The sequence below is a fragment of the Chiloscyllium punctatum genome, unplaced genomic scaffold (genome assembly GCF_047496795.1).
Source record: "Chiloscyllium punctatum isolate Juve2018m unplaced genomic scaffold, sChiPun1.3 scaffold_57, whole genome shotgun sequence".
In the NCBI taxonomy this organism is placed as follows: Eukaryota; Metazoa; Chordata; class Chondrichthyes; order Orectolobiformes; family Hemiscylliidae; genus Chiloscyllium; species Chiloscyllium punctatum.
In genome coordinates, this window is record NW_027309792.1 from 4,098,035 (window position 1) to 4,116,476 (window position 18,442).

The window sequence follows — 18,442 nt, forward strand, 5'->3', positions numbered from 1 at the left end:
CGGGCTGAAACAGAGGGCGAGAAACAGAGGGGCTGAAACAAAGGGGCTGAAACACAGGGCGAGAAACAGAGGGGCTGAAACATAAGGGCTGAAACAGAGGGCGAGAAACAGAGGGCCTGAAACAGAGGAGCTGAAAAAGAGGGTGAGAAACAGAGGGGCTGAAACAGAGGGGCTGAAACAGAGGGCGAGAAACAGAGGGGCTGAAACAGAGGGCGAGAAACAGAGGGTCTGCAACAGAGGGGCTGAAACAGAGGGCGAGAAACAGAGGGGCTGAAGCAGAGCGGCTGAAACATAGGGTCTGAAACAGAGAGGCTGAAACACAGGGCGAGAAACAGAGGGGCTGAAACAGAGGGGCTGAAACAGAGGGCGAGAAACAGAGGTGCTGAAACAGAGGGGCTGAAACAGAGGGCGTGAAACAGAGGGGCTAAAACAGAGAGGATGAAACAGAGGGGCTGAAACAGAGTGGCAGAAACAGAGAGCGAGAAACAGAGGGCGAGAAACAGAGGGGGACAAACAGAGGGGCTGAAACAGAGGGGCTGAAACAGAGGTGCTGACACAGAGGGCGAGAAACAGAGGGGCTGTAACAGAGGGGCTGAAACAGAGGGCGAGATACAGAGGGCGAGAAACAGAGGGAGAGAACCAGAGGGGCTGAATCAGAGGGGCTGAAACAGAGGCGCTGAAACAGAGGGCGAAAAACAGATGGGCTGAAACAGAGGTCGAGAAACAGAGGGGCTGAAACAGAGGGGCTGAAACAGAGGGCGAGAAACAGAGGGGCTGAAACAGAGGGCGAGAAACAGAGGGGCTGAAACAGAGGGGCTGAAACAGAGGGCGAGAAACAGAGGGTCTGAAACTGAGGGCGAGAAACAGAGGGTGAGAACCAGAGGGGCTGAATCAGAGGGGCTGAAACAGAGGGGCTGAAACAGAGGGCGAGAAACAGAGTGGCTGAAACAGAGGTCGAGAAACAGAGGGGCTGAAACAGAGGGCGAGAAACAGAGGGGCTGAAACAGAGGGGCTGAAACAGAGGGCGAGAAACAGAGGGGCTGAAACAGAGGGGCTGAAACAGAGGGCGAGAAACAGAGGGGCTGAAACAGAGTGGCTGAAACAGAGGGCGAGAAACAGAGGGGCTGAAACAGAGGGGCTGAAACAGAGGGCGAGAAACAGAGGGGCTTAAACAGAGGGTCTGAAATTGAGGGGCTGAAACAGAGGTGCTGAAACAGAGGGGCTGAAACAGAGGGCGAGAAACACAGGGGCTGAAACAAAGGGGCTGAAACAGAGGGCGAGAAACCGAGGAGCTGAAACAGAGGGGCTGAAACAGAGGGCGAGAACAAGAGGGGCTGAAACAGAGGGGCTGAAACAGAGGGGCTGAATCAGAGGGGCTGAATCAGAGGACGAGAAAGAAAGGGGCTGAAACAGAGGGGCTGAAACAGAGGGCGAGAAACAGAGGGGCTGAAACAGAGGGCGAGAAACAAAGGGGCTGAAACAGAGGGGCTGAAACAGAGGGGCTGAAACAGAGGGGCTGAAAGAGAGGGCGAGAAACAGAGGGGCTGAAACAGAGGGGCTGAAACAGTGGGGCTGAAACAGACGGCGAGAAACAGAGGGGCTGAAACAGCGGGGCTGAAACAGAGGGGCTGAAACAGATGGCGAGAAACAGAGGGCGAGAAACAGAGGGCGAGAAAGAGATGGGCTCAAACAGAGGGGCTGAAACAGAGGGGCTGAAACAGAGGGCGAGAAACAGAGGTGCTGAAACAGAGGGACTGAAACAGAGGGCGAGAAACAGAGGGGCTGAAACAGAGGGCGAGAAATAGAACGGCTGAAACAGAGGGGCTGAAACAGAGGGGCTGAAACAGAGGGCGATTAACAGAGGGGCTGAAACAGAGGGCGAGAAACAGAGGGGCTGGAACAGAGGGGCTGAAACTGAGGGCGAGAAACAGAGGGGCTGAAACAGTGGGCGAGAAACAGAGGGGCTAAAACAGAGGGGCTGAAACAGAGGGGCTGAAACAGAGGGGCTGAATCAGACGGCGAGAAACAGAGGGCGAGAAACAGTGGGGGAGAAACAGAGGAGCTGAAACAGAGGGGCTGAAACAGAGGGGTTGACACAGAGGGCGAGAAGCAGAGGGGCTGACACAGAGGGCGAGAAACAGAGGGGCTGAAACAGAGGGCGAAAAACAGAGGGGCTGAAACAGAGGGGCTGAAACAGAGGGCGATATACAGAGAACGAGAAACAGAGAGCGAGAACCAGAGGGGCTGAATCAGAGGGGCTGAAACAGAGGGCGAGAAACAGAGGGGCTGAAACAGATGGGCTGAAACAGAGGGCGAGAAACAGAGGGGCTGAAACAGAGGGGCTGAAACAGTGGGCGAGAAACAGAGGGGCTGAAACAGAGGGGCTGAAACCGAGGGTCTGAAACAGCGGGCGAGAAACAGAGGGGCTGAAACAAAGGGGCTGAAACAGAGTGCGAGAAACAGAGGGGCTGAAACAGAGGGGCTGAAACAGAGGGTCTGAAACTGAGGGGCTGAAACAGAGGGCGAGAAACAGAAAGGCTGAAACAGAGGGGCTGAAATAGAGGGGCTTAAACAGAGGGGCTGAAACAGAGGGGCTGAAACAGAGGGCGAGAAACAGAGGAGTTGAAACAGAGTGGCTGAAACAGAGGGCGAGAAACAGAGGGGCTGAAACAGAGGGGCTGAAACAGAGGGCGAGAAACAGAGGGGCTGAAACAGAGGGCGAGAAACAGTGGGTCTGAAACAGAGGGCGAGACACAGAGGAGCTGAAACAGAGGGGCTGAAACAGAGGGCGAGAAACAGAGGGGCTGAAACAGAGGGGCTGAAACAGAGGGAGAGAAACAGAGGGGCTGAAACAGAGGGGCTGAAACAGAGGGGCTGAAACAGAGGGCGAGAAACAGAGGGGCTGAAACAGAGGGGCTGAAACAGTGGGCGAGAAACAGAGTGGCTGAAACAGAGGGGCTGAAACAGAGGGACTGAAACAGGGGGCGAGAAACAGAGGGGCTGAAACAGAGGGGCTGAAACAGAGGGCGAGAAACAGAGGGGCTGAAACAGAGGGGCTGAAACAGAGGGCGAGAAACAGAGGGGCTGAAACAGAGGGGCTGAAACAGAGGGGCTGAAACAGAGGGCGAGAAACAGAGGGGCTGAAACAGAGGGGCTGAAACAGTGGGCGAGAAACAGAGGGGCTGAAACAGAGGGGCTGAAACAGAGGGCGAGAAACAGAGGGGCTGGAACAGAGGGGCTGAAACTGAGGGCGAGAAACAGAGGGGCTGAAACAGAGGGCGAGAAACAGAGGGGCTAAAACAGAGGGGCTGAAACAGAGGGGCTGAAACAGAGGGGCTGAAACAGAGGGCGAGCAACAGAGGGCGAGAAACAGAGGGGGAGAAACAGAGGAGCTGAAACAGAGGGGCTGAAACAGAGGGGCTGAAACTGAGGGCGAGATACAGAGGGCGAGAAACAGAGAGCGAGAACCACAGGGGCTGAATCAGAGGGCTGAAACAGAGGGGCTGAAACAGAGGGCGAGAAACAGAGGGGCTGAAACAGAGGTCGAGAAACAGAGGGGCTGAAACAGAGGGCGAGAAACAGAGGGGCTGAAACAGAGGGTGAGAAACAGAGGGGCTGAAACAGATGGGCTGAAACAGAGGGGCTGAAACAGAGGGCGAGGAGCAGAGGGGCTGAAACAGAGGGTGAGAAACAGAGGGGCTGAAACAGTTGGGCTGAAACAGAGGGTGAGAAACAGAGGGGCTGAAACAGAGGGGCTGAAACAGAGGGCGAGAAACAGAGTGGCTGAAACTGAGGGAGAGAAACAGATGGGCTGAAACAGAGGGGCTGAAACAGAGGGGCTGAAACAGAGGGCGAGAAACAGAGGGGCTGAAACAGAGGGACTGAAACAGAGGGCGAGAAACAGAGGGGCTGAAACAGAGGGCGAGAAACAGAGGGGCTGAAACAGAGGGGCTAAAACAGAGGGGCTGAAACAGAGGGCGATTAACAGAGGGGCTGAAACAGAGGGGCTGAAACAGAGGGCGAGAAACAGAGGGGCTGGAACAGAGGGGCTGAAACTGAGGGCGAGAAACAGAGGGGCTGAAACAGTGGGCAAGAAACAGAGGGGCTAAAACAGATGGGCTGAAACAGAGGGGCTGAAATAGAGGGCGAGAAACAGAGGGCGAGAAACAGAGGGGGAGAAACAGTGGAGCTGAAACAGAGGGGCTGAAACAGAGGGATGACACAGAGGGCGAGAAACAGAGGGGCTGACACAGAGGGCGAGAAACAGAGGGGCTGAAACAGAGGGGCTGAAACAGAGGGGCTGAAACAGAGGGCGAGAAACAGAGGGGCTGAAACAGAGGTCGAGAAACAGAGGGGCTGAAACAGAGGGGCTGAAACAGAGGGGCTGAAACAGAGTGGCTGAAACAGAGGGGCTGAAACAGAGGGCGAGAAACAGAGGGTCTGAAACAGACGGCCTGAAACAGAGGGGCTGAAACAGAGGGGCTGAAACAGAGGGCGAGAAACAGAGGGGCTGAAACAGATGGGCTGAAACAGAGGGCGAGATACAGAGGGGCTGAAACAGAGGGGCTGAAACTGAGGGCGAGAAACAGAAGGGCTGAAACAGAGGGGCTGAAATAGAGGGGCTGAAACAGAGGGGCTGAAACAGAGGGGCTGAAACAGAGGGCAAGAAAAAGAGTGGCTGAAACAGAGGGGCTGAAACATTGGGCGAGAAACAGAGGGGCTGAAACAGAGGGGCTGAAACAGAGGGTCTGAAACTGAGGGGCTGAAACAGAGGGCGAGAAACAGAGGGGCTGAAACAGAGGGGCTGAAATAGAGGGACTGAAACAGAGGGGCTGAAACAGAGGGGCTGAAACAGAGGGCGAGAAACAGAGGAGTTGATACAGAGTGGCTGAAACAGAGGGCGAGAAACAGAGGGGCTGAAACAGAGGGCGAGAAACAGAGGGGCTGAAACAGAGGGGCTGAAACCGAGGGGCTGAAACAGAGGGCGAGAAACAGAGGGGCTGAAACCGAGGGGCTGAAACAGAGGGCGAGAAACAGAGGTTTTGAAACAAAGGGGCTGAAACACAGGGCGAGAAACAGAGGGGCTGAAACATAAGGGCTGAAACAGAGGGCGAGAAACAGTGGGCCTGAAACAGAGGAGCTGAAAAAGAGGGCGAGAAACAGAGGGGCTGAAACAGAGGGGCTGAAACAGAGGGCGAGAAACAGAGGGGCTGAAACAGAGGGCGAGAAACAGAGGGTTTGAAACAGAGGGGCTGAAACAGAGGGCGAGAAACAGAGGGGCTGAAGCAGAGCGGCTGAAACATAGGGTCTGAAACAGAGAGGCTGAAACAGAGGGCGAGAAACAGAGGGGCTGAAACAGAGGGGCTGAAACAGAGGGCGAGAAACAGAGGGGCTGAAACAGAGGGGCTGAAACAGAGGGCGAGAAACAGAGGGGCTGAAACAGAGGGGCTGAAACAGAGGGCGAGAAACAGACGAGCTGAAACAGAGGTGCTGAAACAGAGGGCGAGAAACAGAGGGGCTAAAACAGAGGGGATGAAACAGAGGGGCTGAAACAGAGGGGCAGAAACAGAGAGCGAGAAACAGAGGGCGAGAAACAGAGGGGGAGAAACAGAGGGGCTGAAACAGAGGGGCTGTAACAGAGGGGCTGAAACAGAGGGGCTGAAACAGAGGGCGAGATACAGAGGGCGAGAAACAGAGGGAGAGAACCAGGGGGGCTGAATCAGAGGGGCTGAAACAGAGGCGCTGAAACAGAGGGCGAGAAACAGACGGGCTGAAACAGAGGTCGAGAAACAGAGGGGCTGAAACAGAGGGGCTGAAACAGAGGGCGAGAAACAGAGGGGCTGAAACAGAGGGCGAGAAACAGAGGGGCTGAAACAGAGGGGCTGAAACAGAGGGCGAGAAACAGAGGGTCTGAAACTGAGGGCGAGAAACAGAGGGCGAGAACCAGAGGGGCTGAATCAGAGGGGCTGAAACAGAGGGGCTGAAACAGAGGGCGAGAAACAGAGGGGCTGAAACAGAGGTCGAGAAACAGAGGGGCTGAAACAGAGGGCGAGAAACAGAGGGGCTGAAACAGAGGGGCTGAAACAGAGGGGCTGAAACAGAGGGGCTGAAACAGAGGGCGAGAAACAGAGGGGCTGAAACAGAGGGGCTGAAACAGAGGGCGAGAAACAGAGGTGCTGAAACAGAGGGGCTGAAACAGAGGGCGAGAAACAGAGGGGCTGCAACTGAGGGTCTGAAACAGAGGGCGAGAAACAGAGGGGCTGAAACAGAGGGGCTGAAACAGAGTGCGATTAACAGAGGGGCTGAAATAGAGGGGCTGAAACAGAGGGCGAGAAACAGAGGGGCTTAAACAGAGGGTCTGAAACTGAGGGGCTGAAACAGAGGTGCTGAAACAGAGGGGCTGAAACAGAGGGCGAGAAACAGAGGGGCTGAAACAAAGGGGCTGAAACAGAGGGCGAGAAACCGAGGAGCTGAAACAGAGGGGCTGAAACAGATGGGCTGAAACAGAGGGCGAGAAACACAGGGGCTGAAACAGAGGGGCTGAAACCGAGGGCGAGAAACAGAAGGCCTGAAACAGAGGGGCTGAAACCGAGGGTCTGAAACAGAGGGCGAGAAACAGAGGGGCTGAAACAGAGTGGCTGAAACAGTGGGCGAGAAACAGAAGGGCTGAAACAGAGGGGCTGAAACCGAGGGTCTGAAACAGAGGGCGAGAAACAGAGGGGCTGAAACAAATGGGCTGAAACAGAGTGCGAGAAACAGAGTGGCTGAAACAGAGGGGCTGAAACAGAGGGTCTGAAACTGAGGGTCTGAAACAGAGGGCGAGAAACAGAAAGGCTGAAACAGAGGGGCTGAAATAGAAGGGCTGAAACAGAGGGGCTGAAACAGAGGGGCTGAAACAGAGGGCGAGAAACAGAGGAGTTGAAACAGAGTGGCTGAAACAGAGGACGAGAAACAAATGGGCTGAAACAGAGGGGCTGAAACAGAGGGCGAGAAACAGAGGGGCTGAAACAGAGGGGCTGAAACCGAGGGGCTGAAACAGAGGGCGAGAAACAGAGGGGCTGAAACAGAGGGGCTGAAACAGAGGGCGAGAAAAAGAGGGGCTGAAACAAAGGGGCTGAAACACAGGGCGAGAAACAGAGGGTCTGAAACATAAGGGCTGAAACAGACAGCGAGAAACAGAGGGCCTGAAACAGAGGAGCTGAAAAAGAGGGCGAGAAACAGAGGGACTGAAACAGAGGGGCTGAAACAGAGGGCGAGAAACAGAGGGGCTGAAACAGCGGGCGAGAAACAGAGGGGCTGAAACAGAGCGGCTGAAACATAGGATCTGAAACAGAGGGTCTGAAACAGAGGGCGAGAAACATAGGGTCTGAAACAGAGGGTCTGAAACAGAGGGGCTGAAGCAGAGCGGCTGAAACATAGGGTCTGAAACAGAGAGGCTGAAACAGAGGGCGAGAAACAGAGGGGCTGAAACAGAGGGGCTGAAACAGAGGGCGAGAAACAGAGGGGCTGAAACAGAGGGGCTGAAACAGAGGGCGAGAAACAGAGGGGCTGAAACAGAGGGGCTGAAACAGAGGGCGAGAAACTGACGAGCTGAAACAGAGGTGCTGAAACAGAGGGCGAGCAAGAGAGGGGCTAAAACAGAGGGGATGAAACAGAGGGGCTGAAACAAAGGGGCTGTAACAGAGGGGCTGAAACAGAGGGGCTGAAACAGAGGGGCTGAAACAGAGGGGCTGAAACAGAGGGCGAGATACAGAGGGCGAGAAACAGAGGGAGAGAACCAGAGGGGCTGAATCAGAGGGGCTGTAACAGAGGGGCTGAAACAGAGGGGCTGAAACAGAGGGCGAGATACAGAGGGCGAGAAACAGAGGGAGAGAACCAGAGGGGCTGAATCAGAGGGGCTGAAACAGAGGCGCTGAAATAGAGGGCGAGAAACAGACGGGCTGAAACAGAGGTCGAGAAACAGAGGGGCTGAAACAGAGGGGCTGAAACAGAGGGCGAGAAACAGAGGGGCTGAAACAGAGGGCGAGAAACAGAGGGGCTGAAACAGAGGGGCTGAAACAGAGGGCGAGAAACAGAGGGTCTGAAACTGAGGGCGAGAAACAGAGGGCGAGAACCAGAGGGGCTGAATCAGAGAAACTGAAACAGAGGGCGAGAAACAGAGGGGCTGAAACAGAGGTCGAGAAACAGAGGGGCTGAAACAGAGGGCGAGAAACAGAGGGGCTGAAACAGAGGGGCTGAAACAGAGGGGCTGAAACAGAGGGCGAGAAACAGAGGGGCTGAAACAGAGGGGCTGAAACAGAGGGCGAGAAACAGAGGGGCTGAAACAGAGGGGCTGAAACAGAGGGCGAGAAACAGAGGGGCTGCAACTGAGGGTCTGAAACAGAGCGCGAGAAACAGAGGGGCTGAAACAGAGGGGCTGAAACAGAGTGCGATTAACAGAGGGGCTGAAATAGAGGGGCTGAAACAGAGGGCGAGAAACAGAGGGGCTTAAACAGAGGGTCTGAAACTGAGGGGCTGAAACAGAGGTGCTGAAACAGAGGGGCTGAAACAGAGGGCGAGAAACAGAGGGGCTGAAACAAAGGGGCTGAAACAGAGGGCGAGAAACCGAGGAGCTGAAACAGAGAGGCTGAAACAGATGGGCTGAAACAGAGGGCGAGAAACAGAGGGGCTGAAACAGAGGGGCTGAAACAGAGGGCGAGAAACAGAAGGGCTGAAACAGAGGGGCTGAAACCGAGGGTCTGAAACAGAGGGCGAGAAACAGAGGGGTTGAAACAGAGTGGCTGAAACAGTGGGCGAGAAACAGAAGGGCTGAAACAGAGGGGCTGAAACAGAGGGGCTGAAACAGAGGGCGAGAACCAAAGGGGCTGAAAGAGCGGGCGTGAAACAGAGGGCGAGAAACAGAGGGGCTGAAACAAAGGGGCTGAAACCGAGGGGCTGAAACAGAGGGCGAGAAACAGAGGGGCTGAAACAGAGGGGCTGAAACAGAGGGCGAGAAACAGAGGGGCTGAAACAAAGGGGCTGAAACACAGGGCGAGAAACAGAGGCGCTGAAACATAAGGGCTGAAACAGAGGGCGAGAAACAGAGGGCCTGAAACAGAGGAGCTGAAAAAGAGGGCGAGAAACAGAGGGACTGAAACAGAGGGGCTGAAACAGAGGGCGAGAAACAGAGGGGCTGAAACAGAGAGCGAGAAACAGAGGGGCTGAAACAGAGGGCGAGAAACAGAGGGGCTGAAACAGAGCGGCTGAAACATAGGGTCTGAAACAGAGGGTCTGAAACAGAGGGCGAGAAACAGAGGGGCTGAAACATAGGGGCTGAAACAGAGGGCGAGAAACAGAGGGGCTGAAACAGAGGGGCTGAAACAGAGGGTGAGAAACAGAGGGCCTGAAACAGAGGGGCTGAAACAGAGGGCGAGAAACAGACGAGCTAAAACAGAGGGGCTGAAACAGAGGGCGAGAAACAGAGGCGCTGAAACAGAGGGGCTGAAACAGAGGGCGAGAAACAGAGGGGCTAAAGCAGAGGGGATGAAACAGAGGGGCTGAAACAGAGGGGCAGAAACAGAGAGCGAGAAACAGAGGGCGAGAAACAGAGGGGGAGAAACAGAGGGGCTGAAACAGAGGGGCTGAAACAGAGGTGCTGACACAGAGGGCGAGAAACAGAGGGGCTGAAACAGAGGGGCTGAAACAGAGGGGCTGAAACAGAGGGCGAGATACAGAGGGCGAGAAACAGAGGGTGAGAACCAGAGGGGCTGAATCAGAGGGGCTGAAACAGAGACGCTGAAACAGAGGGCGAGAAACAGACGGGCTGAAACAGAGGTCGAGAAACAGAGGGGCTGAAACAGAGGGGCTGAAACAGAGGGCGAGAAACAGAGGGGCTGAAACAGAGGGCGAGAAACAGAGGGGCTGAAACAGAGGGGCTGAAACGGAGGGGCTGAAACAGAGGGGCTGAAACAGAGGGGCTGAAACAGAGGGCGAGAAACAGAGGGTCTGCAACTGAGGGGCTGAAACAGAGGGCGAGAAACAGCGTGGCTGAAACAGTGGGGCTGAAACAGAGGGTCTGAAACTGAGGGGCTGAAACAGAGGACGAGAAACAGAGGGGCTGAAACAGAGGGGCTGAAATAGAGGGGCTGAAAAAGAGGGGCTGAAACAGAGGGGCTGAAACAGAGGGCAAGAAACAGAGTGGCTGAAACAGAGGGGCTGAAACAGTGGGCGAGAAACAGAGGGGCTGAAACAGAGGGGCTGAAACAGAGGGTCTAAAACTGAGGGGCTGAAACAGAGGGCGAGAAACAGAGGGGCTGAAACAGGGGGGCTGAAATAGAGGGACTGAAACAGAGGGGCGGAAACAGAGGGGCTGAAACAGAGGGCGAGAAACAGAGGAGTTGATACAGAGTGGCTGAAACAGAGGGCAAGAAACAGAGGGGCTGAAACAGAGGGGCTGAAACAGAGGGCGAGAAACAGAGGGGTTGAAACAGAGGGGCTGAAACCGAGGGGCTGAAACAGAGGGCGAGAAACAGAGGGGCTGAAACCGAGGGGCTGAAACAGAGGGCGAGAAACAGAGGTTTTGAAACAAAGGGGCTGAAACACAGGGCGAGAAACAGAGGGGCTGAAACATAAGGGCTGAAACAGAGGGCGAGAAACAGAGGGCCTGAAACAGAGGAGCTGAAAAAGAGGGCGAGAAACAGAGGGGCTGAAACAGAGGGGCTGAAACAGAGGGCGAGAAACAGAGGGTCTGAAACAGAGGGGCTGAAACAGAGGGCGAGAAACAGAGGGGCGGAAGCAGAGCGGCTGAAACATAGGGTCTGAAACAGAGAGGCTGAAACAGAGGGCGAGAAACAGAGGGGCTGAAACAGAGGGGCTGAAACAGAGGGCGAGAAACAGAGGGGCTGAAACAGAGGGGCTGAAACAGAGGGCGAGAAACAGAGGGGCTGAAACAGAGGGGCTGAAACAGAGGGCGAGAAACAGACGAGCTGAAACAGAGGTGCTGAAACAGAGGGCGAGAAACAGAGGGGCTAAAACAGAGGGGATGAAACAGAGGGGCTGAAACAGAGGGGCAGAAACAGAGAGCGAGAAACAGAGGGCGAGAAACAGAGGGGGAGAAACAGAGGGGCTGAAACAGAGGGGCTGTAACAGAGGGGCTGAAACAGAGGGGCTGAAACAGAGGGCGAGATACAGAGGGCGAGAAACAGAGGGAGAGAACCAGGGGGGCTGAATCAGAGGGGCTGAAACAGAGGCGCTGAAACAGAGGGCGAGAAACAGACGGGCTGAAACAGAGGTCGAGAAACAGAGGGGCTGAAACAGAGGGGCTGAAACAGAGGGCGAGAAACAGAGGGGCTGAAACAGAGGGCGAGAAACAGAGGGGCTGAAACAGAGGGGCTGAAACAGAGGGCGAGAAACAGAGGGTCTGAAACTGAGGGCGAGAAACAGAGGGCGAGAACCAGAGGGGCTGAATCAGAGGGGCTGAAACAGAGGGGCTGAAACAGAGGGCGAGAAACAGAGGGGCTGAAACAGAGGTCGAGAAACAGAGGGGCTGAAACAGAGGGCGAGAAACAGAGGGGCTGAAACAGAGGGGCTGAAACAGAGGGGCTGAAACAGAGGGGCTGAAACAGAGGGCGAGAAACAGAGGGGCTGAAACAGAGGGGCTGAAACAGAGGGCGAGAAACAGAGGGGCTGAAACAGAGGGGCTGAAACAGAGGGCGAGAAACAGAGGGGCTGCAACTGAGGGTCTGAAACAGAGGGCGAGAAACAGAGGGGCTGAAACAGAGGGGCTGAAACAGAGTGCGATTAACAGAGGGGCTGAAATAGAGGGGCTGAAACAGAGGGCGAGAAACAGAGGGGCTTAAACAGAGGGTCTGAAACTGAGGGGCTGAAACAGAGGTGCTGAAACAGAGGGGCTGAAACAGAGGGCGAGAAACAGAGGGGCTGAAACAAAGGGGCTGAAACAGAGGGCGAGAAACCGAGGAGCTGAAACAGAGGGGCTGAAACAGATGGGCTGAAACAGAGGGCGAGAAACACAGGGGCTGAAACAGAGGGGCTGAAACCGAGGGCGAGAAACAGAAGGCCTGAAACAGAGGGGCTGAAACCGAGGGTCTGAAACAGAGGGCGAGAAACAGAGGGGCTGAAACAGAGTGGCTGAAACAGTGGGCGAGAAACAGAAGGGCTGAAACAGAGGGGCTGAAACCGAGGGTCTGAAACAGAGGGCGAGAAACAGAGGGGCTGAAACAAATGGGCTGAAACAGAGTGCGAGAAACAGAGTGGCTGAAACAGAGGGGCTGAAACAGAGGGTCTGAAACTGAGGGGCTGAAACAGAGGGCGAGAAACAGAAAGGCTGAAACAGAGGGGCTGAAATAGAAGGGCTGAAACAGAGGGGCTGAAACAGAGGGGCTGAAACAGAGGGCGAGAAACAGAGGAGTTGAAACAGAGTGGCTGAAACAGAGGACGAGAAACAAATGGGCTGAAACAGAGGGGCTGAAACAGAGGGCGAGAAACAGAGGGGCTGAAACAGAGGGGCTGAAACCGAGGGGCTGAAACAGAGGGCGAGAAACAGAGGGGCTGAAACAGAGGGGCTGAAACAGAGGGCGCGAAAAAGAGGGGCTGAAACAAAGGGGCTGAAACACAGGGCGAGAAACAGAGGGTCTGAAACATAAGGGCTGAAACAGACAGCGAGAAACAGAGGGCCTGAAACAGAGGAGCTGAAAAAGAGGGCGAGAAACAGAGGGACTGAAACAGAGGGGCTGAAACAGAGGGCGAGAAACAGAGGGGCTGAAACAGCGGGCGAGAAACAGAGGGTCTGAAACAGAGCGGCTGAAACATAGGGTCTGAAACAGAGGGTCTGAAACAGAGGGCGAGAAACAGAGGGGCTGAAACAGAGGGGCTGAAACAGAGGGCGAGAAACAGAGGGGCTGAAACAGAGGGGCTGAAACAGAGGGCGAGAAACAGAGGGGCTGAAACAGAGGGGCTGAAACAGAGTTCGAGAAACAGACGAGCTGAAACAGAGGTGCTGAAACAGAGGGCGAGAAACAGAGGCGCTGAAACAGCGGGGCTGATACAGAGGGCGAGAAACAGAGGGGCTAAAACAGAGGGGATGAAACAGAGGGGCTGAAACACAGGGGCAGAAACAGAGAGCGAGAAACAGAGTGCGAGAAACAGAGGGGGAGAAACAGAGGGGCTGAAACAGAGGGGCTGAAACAGAGGTGCTGACACAGAGGGCGAGAAACAGAGGGGCTGAAACAGAGGGGCTGAAACAGAGGGGCTGAAACAGAGGGCGAGATACAGAGGGCGAGAAACAGAGGGTGAGAACCAGAGGGGCTGAATCAGAGGGGCTGAAACAGAGGGTGAGAAACAGAGGGGCTGAAACAGAGGGGCTGAAACAGAGGGCGAGAAGCAGAGGGGATGAAATAGCGGGGCTGAAACAGAGGGGCAGAAACAGAGAGCGAGAAACAGAGGGCGAGAAACAGAGGGGGAGAAACAGAGGGGCTGAAACAGAGGGGCTGAAACAGAGGCGCTGAAACAGAGGACGAGAAACAGAGGGGCTGAAACAGAGGGCGAGAAACAGAGGGGCTGAAACAGAGGGTCTGAAACAGAGGGCGAGAAACAGAGGGGCTGAAACAGAGGGGCTGAAACAGAGTGCGATTAACAGAGGGGCTGAAATAGAGGGGCTGAAACAGAGGGCGAGAAACAGAGGGGCTTAAACAGAGGGTCTGAAACTGAGGGGCTGAAACAGAGGTGCTGAAACAGAGGGGCTGAAACAGAGGGCGAGAAACAGAGGGGCTGAAACAAAGGGGCTGAAACAGAGGGCGAGAAACCGAGGAGCTGAAACAGAGGGGCTGAAACAGATGGGCTGAAACAGAGGGCGAGAAACACAGGGGCTGAAACAGAGGGGCTGAAACCGAGGGCGAGAAACAGAAGGCCTGAAACAGAGGGGCTGAAACCGAGGGTCTGAAACAGAGGGCGAGAAACAGAGGGGCTGAAACAGAGTGGCTGAAACAGTGGGCGAGAAACAGAAGGGCTGAAACAGAGGGGCTGAAACCGAGGGTCTGAAACAGAGGGCGAGAAACAGAGGGGCTGAAACAAATGGGCTGAAACAGAGTGCGAGAAACAGAGTGGCTGAAACAGAGGGGCTGAAACAGAGGGTCTGAAACTGAGGGGCTGAAACAGAGGGCGAGAAACAGAAAGGCTGAAACAGAGGGGCTGAAATAGAAGGGCTGAAACAGAGGGGCTGAAACAGAGGGGCTGAAACAGAGGGCGAGAAACAGAGGAGTTGAAACAGAGTGGCTGAAACAGAGGACGAGAAACAAATGGGCTGAAACAGAGGGGCTGAAACAGAGGGCGAGAAACAGAGGGGCTGAAACAGAGGGGCTGAAACCGAGGGGCTGAAACAGAGGGCGAGAAACAGAGGGGCTGAAACAGAGGGGCTGAAACAGAGGGCGAGAAAAAGAGGGGCTGAAACAAAGGGGCTGAAACACAGGGCGAGAAACAGACGGTCTGAAACATAAGGGCTGAAACAGACAGCGAGAAACAGAGGGCCTGAAACAGAGGAGCTGAAAAAGAGGGCGAGAAACAGAGGGACTGAAACAGAGGGGCTGAAACAGAGGGCGAGAAACAGAGGGGCTGAAACAGCGGGCGAGAAACAGAGGGTCTGAAACAGAGCGGCTGAAACATAGGGTCTGAAACAGAGGGTCTGAAACAGAGGGCGAGAAACAGAGGGGCTGAAACAGAGGGGCTGAAACAGAGGGCGAGAAACAGAGGGGCTGAAACAGAGGGGCTGAAACAGAGGGCGAGAAACAGAGGGGCTGAAACAGAGGGGCTGAAACAGAGTTCGAGAAACAGACGAGCTGAAACAGAGGTGCTGAAACAGAGGGCGAGAAACAGAGGCGCTGAAACAGCGGGGCTGATACAGAGGGCGAGAAACAGAGGGGCTAAAACAGAGGGGATGAAACAGAGGGGCTGAAACACAGGGGCAGAAACAGAGAGCGAGAAACAGAGTGCGAGAAACAGAGGGGGAGAAACAGAGGGGCAGAAACAGAGGGGCTGAAACAGAGGTGCTGACACAGAGGGCGAGAAACAGAGGGGCTGAAACAGAGGGGCTGAAACAGAGGGGCTGAAACAGAGGGCGAGATACAGAGGGCGAGAAACAGAGGGTGAGAACCAGAGGGGCTGAATCAGAGGGGCTGAAACAGAGGGTGAGAAACAGAGGGGCTGAAACAGAGGGGCTGAAACAGAGGGCGAGAAGCAGAGGGTCTGAAACAGAGGGGCTGAAACAGAGGGCGAGAAGCAGAGGGGATGAAATAGCGGGGCTGAAACAGAGGGGCAGAAACAGAGAGCGAGAAACAGAGGGCGAGAAACAGAGGGGGAGAAACAGAGGGGCTGAAACAGAGGGGCTGAAACAGAGGCGCTGAAACAGAGGACGAGAAACAGACGGGCTGAAACAGAGGTCGAGAAACAGAGGGGCTGAAACAGAGGGGCTGAAACAGAGGGCGAGAAACAGAGGGGCTGAAACAGAGGGCGAGAAACAGAGGGGCTGAAACAGAGGGGCTGAAACGGAGGGGCTGAAACAGAGGGGCTGAAACAGAGGGGCTGAAACAGAGGGCGAGAAACAGAGGGACTGCAACTGAGGGGCTGAATCAGAGGGCGAGAAACAGCGTGGCTGAAACAGAGGGGCTGAAACAGAGGGTCTGAAACTGAGGGGCTGAAACAGAGGGCGAGAAACAGAGGGGCTGAAACAGAGGGGCTGAAATAGAGGGGCTGAAACAGAGGGGCTGAAACAGAGGGGCTGAAACAGAGTGCGAGAAACAGAGTGGCTGAAACAGAGGGGCTGATATAGTGGGCGAGAAACAGAGGGGCTGAAACAGAGGGGCTGAAACAGAGGGTCTGAAACTGAGGGGCTGAAACAGAGGGCGAGAAACAGAGGGGCTGAAACAGAGGGGCTGAAATAGAGGGGCTGAAACAGAGGAGCTGAAACAGAGGGGCTGAAACAGAGGGCGAGAAACAGAGGAGTTGATACAGAGTGGCTGAAACAGAGGGCAAGAAACAGAGGGGCTGAAACAGAGGGGCTGAAACAGAGGGCGAGAAACAGAGGGGCTGAAACAGAGGGGCTGAAACCGAGGGGCTGAAACAGAGGGCGAGAAACAGAGGGGCTGAAACCGAGGGGCTGAAACAGAGGGCGAGAAACAGAGGTTTTGAAACAAAGGGGCTGAAACACAGGTCGAGAAACAGAGGGGCTGAAACATAAGGGCTGAAACAGAGGGCGAGAAACAGAGGGCCTGAAACAGAGGAGCTGAAAAAGAGGGCGAGAAACAGAGGGGCTGAAACAGAGGGGCTGAAACACAGGGCGAGAAACAGAGGGGCTGAAACAGAGGGCGAGAAACAGAGGGTCTGAAACAGAGGGGCTGAAACAGAGGGCGAGAAACAGAGGGGCTGAAGCAGAGCGGCTGAAACATAGGGTCTGAAACAGAGAGGCTGAAACAGAAGGCGAGAAACAGAGGGGCTGAAACAGAGGGGCTGAAACAGAGGGCGAGAAACAGAGGGGCTGAAACAGAGGGGCTGAAACAGAGGGCGAGAAACAGAGGGGCTGAAACAGAGGGGCTGAAACAGAGGGCTAGAAACAGACGAGCTGAAACAGAGGGGCTGAAACAGAGGGTGAGAAACAGAGGGGCTAAAACAGAGAGGATGAAACAGAGGGGCTGAAACAGAGGGGCTGAAACAGAGGGCGAGAAACAGAGGGGCTGAAACAGAGGGGCTGAAACGGAGGGGCTGAAACAGAGGGGCTGAAACAGAGGGCGAGAAACAGAGGGACTGCAACTGAGGGGCTGAATCAGAGGGCGAGAAACAGCGTGGCTGAAACAGAGGGGCTGAAACAGAGGGTCTGAAACTGAGGGGCTGAAACAGAGGGCGAGAAACAGAGGGGCTGAAACAGAGGGGCTGAAATAGAGGGGCTGAAACAGAGGGGCTGAAACAGAGGGGCTGAAACAGAGGGCGAGAAACAGAGTGGCTGAAACAGAGGGGCTGAAATAGTGGGCGAGAAACAGAGGGGCTGAAACAGAGGGGCTGAAACAGAGGGTCTGAAACTGAGGGGCTGAAACAGAGGGCGAGAAACAGAGGGGCTGAAACAGAGGGGCTGAAATAGAGGGGCTGAAACAGAGGAGCTGAAACAGAGGGGCTGAAACAGAGGGCGAGAAACAGAGGAGTTGATACAGAGTGGCTGAAACAGAGGGCAAGAAACAGAGGGGCTGAAACAGAGGGGCTGAAACAGAGGGCGAGAAACAGAGGGGCTGAAACAGAGGGGCTGAAACCGAGGGGTTGAAACAGAGGGGCTGAAACAGAGGGGCTGAAACCGAGGGGCTGAAACAGAGGGCGAGAAACAGAGGTTTTGAAACAAAGGGGCTGAAACACAGGGCGAGAAACAGAGGGGCTGAAACATAAGGGCTGAAACAGAGGGCGAGAAACAGAGGGCCTGAAACAGAGGAGCTGAAAAAGAGGGCGAGAAACAGAGGGGCTGAAACAGAGGGGCTGAAACAGAGGGCGAGAAACAGAGTGGCTGAAACAGAGGGCGAGAAACAGAGGGTCTGAAACAGAGGGGCTCAAACAGAGGGCGAGAAACAGAGGGGCTGAAGCAGAGCGGCTGAAACATAGGGTCTGAAACAGAGAGGCTGAAACAGAGGGCGAGAAACAGAGGGGCTGAAACAGAGGGGCTGAAACAGAGGGCGAGAAACAGAGGGGCTGAAACAGAGGGGCTGAAACAGAGGGCGAGAAACAGAGGGGCTGAAACAGAGGGGCTGAAACAGAGGGCTAGAAACAGACGAGCTGAAACAGAGGGGCTGAAACAGAGGGCGGGAAACAGAGGGGCTAAAACAGAGAGGATGAAACAGAGGGGCTGAAACAGAGGGGCAGAAACAGAGAGCGAGAAACAGAGGGCGAGAAACAGAGGGGGAGAAACAGAGGGGCTGAAACAGAGGGGCTGAAACAGAGGTGCTGACACAGAGGGCGAGAAACAGAGGGGCTGTAACAGAGGGGCTGAAACAGAGGGGCTGAAACAGAGGGCGAGATACAGAGGGCAAGAAACAGAGGGAGTGAACCAGAGGGGCTGAATCAGAGGGGCTGAAACAGAGGCGCTGAAACAGAGGGCGAGAAACAGACGGGCTGAAACAGAGGTCGAGAAACAGAGGGGCTGAAACAGAGGGGCTGAAACAGAGGGCGAGAAACAGAGGGGCTGAAACAGAGGGCGAGAAACAGAGGGGCTGAAACAGAGGGGCTGAAACAGAGTGCGAGAAACAGAGGGTCTGAAACTGAGGGCGAGAAACTGAGGGCGAGAACCAGAGGGGCTGAATCAGAGGGGCTGAAACAGAGGGGCTGAAACAGATGGGCTGAAACAGAGGGCGAGAAACAGAGGGGCTGAAACAGAGGGGCTGAAACAGAGGGCGAGAAACAGAGGGGCTGAGACAGAGTGGCT